Raw genomic sequence first — 6,397 nt, forward strand, 5'->3', positions numbered from 1 at the left:
AAGTCTGCTTGTCAAACCCTTGTAGTCCCTGGGCTGTGGCTTCCTAGCCCGCATCTCCCTTCATGCTGCACAGCTTCTGCAGGCAAATACAACAATCCTTAATTGGAAACATAATGGAGCATTAAAACTCTTGCTAACAGAAATATTCTGAAACATTTCTCAGAAGAGAAAGGGGTGGTGAAAGCTAACACAGGGATTAAAATTACTACCGTGCTTCCTCCTATTGGTGACCAATTGCTTGCCTATTTTTAGTTTGGGGGTTTTTTTTCAGTTGTTTGCTTGTTACGATTTTTTTGCTTTTGCAGAGTAGCAGTAGTGGGTGGGTGGTTTTTTGACTTTTTACATTTTTCTTTCTTATTTTCTCTTTTTTTTTTTTTGCCAAATGCTTCTTCCTTTCATTCTATTATATACCAATAACATGTTTTAATCATCTTCTCTTGCAAACACAACCATTTCAGTTCTGTGCATTTCCTTGCTTTTAAAAATTTACCTTCTCTGGAGTAAATTTATTCTCTCTGAACAGATAGATTTCAGGTGAGCTTTGGACCCAGAGCACCCCGTACATCTGCTACTTCTGCTTCTGCTGCTAAGTCTTCTTTTTGAATTTTTTCTTTCTCACTTATTTTAATTGCTTTCTTGCTTGCTTGCTTTCTTGCTTTCTTGCCTTCTTGCTTTCTTGCTTGCTTTCTTGCTTGCTTTCTTGCTTTCTTTTTAAGAGCCAAAGGCTTTTTCCTTTCTTTCTGTTATAAACCATTAACATGCAGAATAAGTTTGTTTCCTTGAATAAAAAACACAGCTTTGGAGTGAATATGATGAGAGGTAAAAGATGTCTTGAAGTGAGTACTTGTAGCACTTGATTTAAAGTGCTATACCACCAATTTATGGGGCAGGATACTTGTGCTAATGTCCTTTGGCCATTAAATATTTCTATCTCATCATCAGGTGCCATGTGTTTCAAAGAAGCATTTAAGGAGCAAACATTTCTAAGTACTTCACATACGTGCCCTTGTGAGCAGCATTTGACAGCAAACATAGATTCTCTCTTGATTTGTTTTTTATCCTTTTCTTAACCCCAGCACAGCGGAGAGTGCCTGGACACAGAGTCCATACTGTGTCTGACACCAACGTACCTCCCGTTGTGCTACCGGCCAGACCCTACAGCGCATCTGATACAAACATTGCCTCCGCTGCGATGCCACAAAGAAAAGGTTTTGTGTCAGCAATGGAACCATCCTTTAGTTTCAGACCACGCAGAACCAGTTCTTTGCCTTCAGTGCTCCTTTCAGCCGGGATGTCTTACCCAGCAGTAGAAGAAAGAAGGACATTAAATTATCAGATGTGAGACACTTCTTCATTGAAATACTAGCTTCTCCTCAGAAGGAAAATACAGCAGCAATACAAGAAGATCTAAATAAAGTACACTCTTCCCTACCTTTGTATTGTAGTTCACTGTATATATTGGTTTGTAATTTCATATTTTTAGGAAAATGTCATTCATATCTCCACTTTTCTGTGTTTCTAAGTCAAAAGCACTTCTTTGTACAACTCTTTTTATTGCCGTTTTTCATTTTGATGTAGTATATTTTAAAACGTTAGAAAACAACACCTTTTGGGTACTTTTCCCCATTCCTAAAGAAAAAATCAATCACAAGCCATTTTAGTCTCTGTCTCTCAAAGTTGTTTCATCCCTGTCTATTCTAAACCAGGATTTCAATACTTTAATAGGATTGGGAGAGGTCCATGAGATCTACACCAGTGATTCCTCTTGTGGAATGTCATGGCCTTGTCTTTTGGTTTGAAAAGACAGGTGTCTGCTAAGGAAGGAAGGAGCCTCCCTTGAAATGGAAAATGCAAACTCCCTCTCTCTGAATTATCAGTTTGAAATTAAGGGGCTGTCAGGCCAAGACATGCGAGCAGGAATAGTAGTTCTTTATTAGGAAAATTAAAATACAAATGCACTAGTAGGAAAACAAGCTACTGACAGAGTCAGCATATGCCCTGCCACTCTGTTGGTTGGGGTGTTGGGAGCAGTCCAAAGATACATGGTGGCTGGAGCTTTCTTGGAGTGGCAGATGTGCTTCTTTTCAAGCAGTGATCCTGGAGAAGGCTGGAGTCTTCCTCTGAAGGTCCAGTGGTGGTGTAGATGCGCTTGGTCTTCTTCTGGAAATCTGGTGGAAAAGAAAGCTGCAGGCCTGCCTGTCCTGTTGTTCTTGTGCTTGTTGTTCCCCAGCTGATCACAGAGGGCTCAGAGCCCCAGTGAGTGGGGCTGCCTTTTCTATCTCCTGCAAGCTGGGATCTCTGCTTTCAAGTAGGCATCTTGCATTTTGTTTGCCTCCGGGAAAATAGTCAAGCAGGAAAATGCCATCATGAAATTCACTGAACTGGAAGATATTGGCAGTGGCTGAGCCAGCTCTTCCTCTCAATGGCACCGTGTTCTGCCATTACTGCCCATTGCCCTGGAGAGGCAATCTTTCAGAGTCTTTCTTTCCTTTCTTGTGTGATGAACTCGCTTCATCAATTTCTTGCCCTCCTCTTTCTGTTTTCTCTCGCTGGGCCTGCGAGGACTGCATTTTCTGCACTCAAACCACCTGATCCACCAAGATGTCTACAGCGCCAACATCCTTCTCAGAACTGACAGCTCTGTCAAGCTGGCTCAGTAGATTCTTGGTCAGCTGCAGTCTTCCGGGCATGTGGCTGTGGGGCTGCTTGGAGTGACAGCCAGCTCCCCAAAAATGGTGCTGGTGGCAGTGCAGGGACACCCGCTGGCAGCTGCTGACACGCTTGCAAGCGTGTACAGAGGTTATGACAAGGAACAAGCAGTCAAGAGTGCCCTTGATCCCAAGCAAGAGCCTGACCCCGCCCCATCCGGCCACATCCAAGTATTGACCTCTCGCCAGGTGACTTTGGCAACAAAAGGTGACCTCTTCGTCTGGCCAAGCTGTGCTCACTTCTTCCCCCAAGTGGAGCCATGGAGCTGTGGCACCCTGAGGGAGGGAGGGCGTCCCCTGGGCAGGCAAGGGAACCAAGTGGACTGTGGGCACTGCAGGTGGTTGTGCAGAGACAGTCTGCACGGCTGCCACAGCTTGGAGAGGCCAGGGCCAGGCCTGGGGCAGCTTTTCCCAGTTACATGCCAGCTCTCAGGAGCCTCCGAGCCACAGGCACATGCCAGCTGCTGCTCCTTGCCCACGATGCCACATGCCTCTGGCAGGGCACTGAAGGCTGGGCAGGGCAGGACAGGCTGTGGCAGTGCTGGCCTGGTGTTCTCCACTGACGGCCTTTGCTTCTCTTTCCCTCAGCAGCAGCAGCAGCAGCAGGAAGCAGTGGCAGGGTCAGGACGAGGAGGAGGTGGCTGCCCTGCCCCTTTGCTGCTGGGCCCCAGGCCAGGAGAGCTCTGGCTGCAGCAGGGCGCTCTTCGCGCAGTCCCTGGCAGCCTCTGCATGGAGCACGGCTCGCTGCCCCATCCTGCTTGTCTCACTTTTCTTCAGCAATAGCCTAGCTCCTCTTCACAAGGAAGAAACTCCTGCAATGGAAAAAGAGATCATTCAAGTCCAGTTCTACCTGCCTTTGCATTGTACTTCAGGGCATCTATTTTTCTCCCTATCATTTCATCATTTGTATCAAAACATCCATTCCTATCTTCACAGGTTTTGTCTTTCTAATTATTTCTATACCAAAAGACTTCTTTTTTAACTCTTGATTTATTGCAGTTGCTCATTCTCAACTAGTCTCTTTTTCAAATGTCAGAAAACAACACCCTTTGCGTACTTTTCCTCACTCTTAAAAAAAACCCCTAGAAGCCATTTGAGTCTCTGTCTCTCCAAGTTGCTTCATACCAGTCTATTTAAAGCAGGGCTACAATACTTTTGAGAGCATTGAGAGAGGTCCATAAAATAAATGCACACCATTGATTCCTCTTGTGGAATGTTATGGCCCTGTCCCAAGCCTCTTCTTTCTTTGTTTTTTCCTCTCACTAGCTCAACTGCAAACACACCTTCAGTTGCAAACTTCCACAAGATGAGCAAAAAAACCCCTTATGTCATGGGCCTTTGGGAACTCCTTGCTCATCTTCTGCTTCTTCAGTTGAGCAAGGCAAAAAGATCTGCACTTAGAACCATTGGGCTGGAACTCTGCTCATTTCTAGCAACAGCTGGAGGCCTCTATCTCCCCAGGATATTTTGGCTGAGACAAGCTTTGCTGCCTTTTGGCTGCAAATACCCTTTGCCCTTGCTTTCTTCTAGCCACAAGTAGCATGGCTGGGCAAAAACTGCCACGTGGCTCATATTGCAAAGGCACTTTGGTCTGCAGTTGGTCAATGAAGGAGACCATGATCCACTTGCAAAGTACATGAAAAAATTCCTCAAAGACAACTTCCCATCCTTAACAAACAACTGACCATTGACAGGTGGATCTAGAGCTTCTTTACCCAATGAAAAGGAAGGCAATCTTCCAATGCAGTTGTGCTTTCTCCAGTTTTTCTTCTGACTCCCACTCCCAGCTGGCACTGGCAAAGGCAACTCTCTGCAAGTGTCAAGTGTCTTCTGTCTGCCTGCCAATAATTGTTTTGCTGCAACAATCACAACAGGCAGCAGGCTGCAGAGAGCTTCAGTTGACATTAGGAAAAGGAGCTGCCCCAAAGAGAAAAAAAGAAGTCACTTTTACCTCCCAAACCCATCTCCCCAGAGGCTCAAGCAGGATTCCTCTGCTTCCCAGAAATACAAAGAAGGAGGGTTGACAAGACCATCTGCAGCTAGCTGTTTATGCCCAAGACTTTGCTGATGCCATTTGGCTTTTGCCGTTTTTTTTTTTCTTGTTGGGTTTCTGGATTCTTTGCACATCTCTTTAGAACTCTGTAGGCGAATCTATTTGTGACTACTTTTCCCAGTACTTTTCCACGGCCTTTGCCTAAGCAGAAAGACAAACTTGCAGAGCTCCAAGCGCTGGGGGGTAGAAGGCCCCATTGTTAGCTAGGGTCTCCCTGGACAGAGCCCTGCAGGGAGCTGGTGGACTCCCCATCCCTGCAAGCCTTTCAAAGAAGACTGGATGTGGCACTCGGTGCCTTGCTTTAGTTGAACTGTTAGGGCATGGCTTGGACTCCATCATCTCAAAGGTGCCTGTCTTCCAAGGCAGTGATTCTGTGCATCGGTGACTGAGGCAGCTTTTCCTGCAGCCCTGGGAAGAGCTGCAGGGGCCCTTGGCCAAGGACGGCCATCAGGGCTCATTGAAAAGAAGCAAAGGGCTCAAGGCGAAGGTCGAGAGGCCCAAGCTGCCCCAGCCCGAGCCTCATGTGCTCTTCCTCCTCAACCTGCACCCTCTGCGCTGCTCTTTGCGGCGCCGGCGGCTCCTCTCGCTGCGGGGCTCCAGGGCGCGCTGGGGGCCGGGCCCCTCGTCTTCGGCAAGCGCCGGAGCCTCGGAGGCAAGCGGCTGCTGCTGTGGCCGGCAGGGGAGAGCTGCGGCTGCGGCCCTGGGCACGGCCAGCTGCCGCTATGGCCGGCTCCTGCCGCGGCTCCTGCCCTGTGCGCACAGACACGGCCGAGGGCTGCCCGGCAGCTCCCTGTCGCTCCGCAGCGGGCCCGGCCGGGCTGCTGCTCTCTGCGGCCTCTGCCCGCCGCTGCTGGCCCCGCCGCGCTGCCGCCTGCCTCTGCCGCAGCCGGGCCCACACGGGAGGCAGCACATTGCGGCCGGCTCGGAAAAGCCCTGCCCGCAAAGTGCCCGCCACGGCCTCGGCCTCAGGGCACGGGCTGCCGCCGTCCTCGCAGCTGCGAGCCGGCCCGGGCCGCCTGCCGGCCTCAGCCACGGCTCCCGCCTGTGTCTCCATGGCCGCGGCTGCTCGGCCCAGCGGGCTGAGCACAGCGAGCGCCAGCAGCAGCAGCTCCTGACGGGCCCAGCCTCCGCGCGCTCCGAGCCCGCCCTCCCCCGAATTCCAGCCCTGAGGGCCTTGGCGTCCCAATGCATCCCCTGCGGGCAGCAGAGTCGGCCGCTGAGCTCAGCCCATGGTGACACCACCAAGTGACCAATGGAAAATTCACCAAATCCTCAGCAGAGACAAGACAAAACTCCCATGCTGCCTGACAGCCTGAAGCAACTGCCAATTCCACCACATTCCATCCATGTGAGAAAAGAGACTTCTGCATTAAAGCAGACAAGAGTTGTCTAAAAGGAGGCCAGGAACAACCAACAAAGTTCTTTGGACTCATGTTTCTTCTGGCTGTTAGAAAGACCAAGAAAATGCAAGCTTTGCTTTTCTGACACAGCTCTCTCTTCATCATGTGGGATAGCGAGTGCTGATGTGCAGGAGACTTCCAGCTGATGGAAGGCACAGGGACCACGATGCAGCAGGCACAGTGCCAAGCTGACACAGGGATGATCTCTGCCAGTGGCACTGAAAGACAAGAGTTTG

This window comes from Molothrus aeneus, assembly GCF_037042795.1.
Source record: "Molothrus aeneus isolate 106 chromosome Z unlocalized genomic scaffold, BPBGC_Maene_1.0 scaffold_33, whole genome shotgun sequence".
NCBI classification, from domain to species: Eukaryota; Metazoa; Chordata; class Aves; order Passeriformes; family Icteridae; genus Molothrus; species Molothrus aeneus.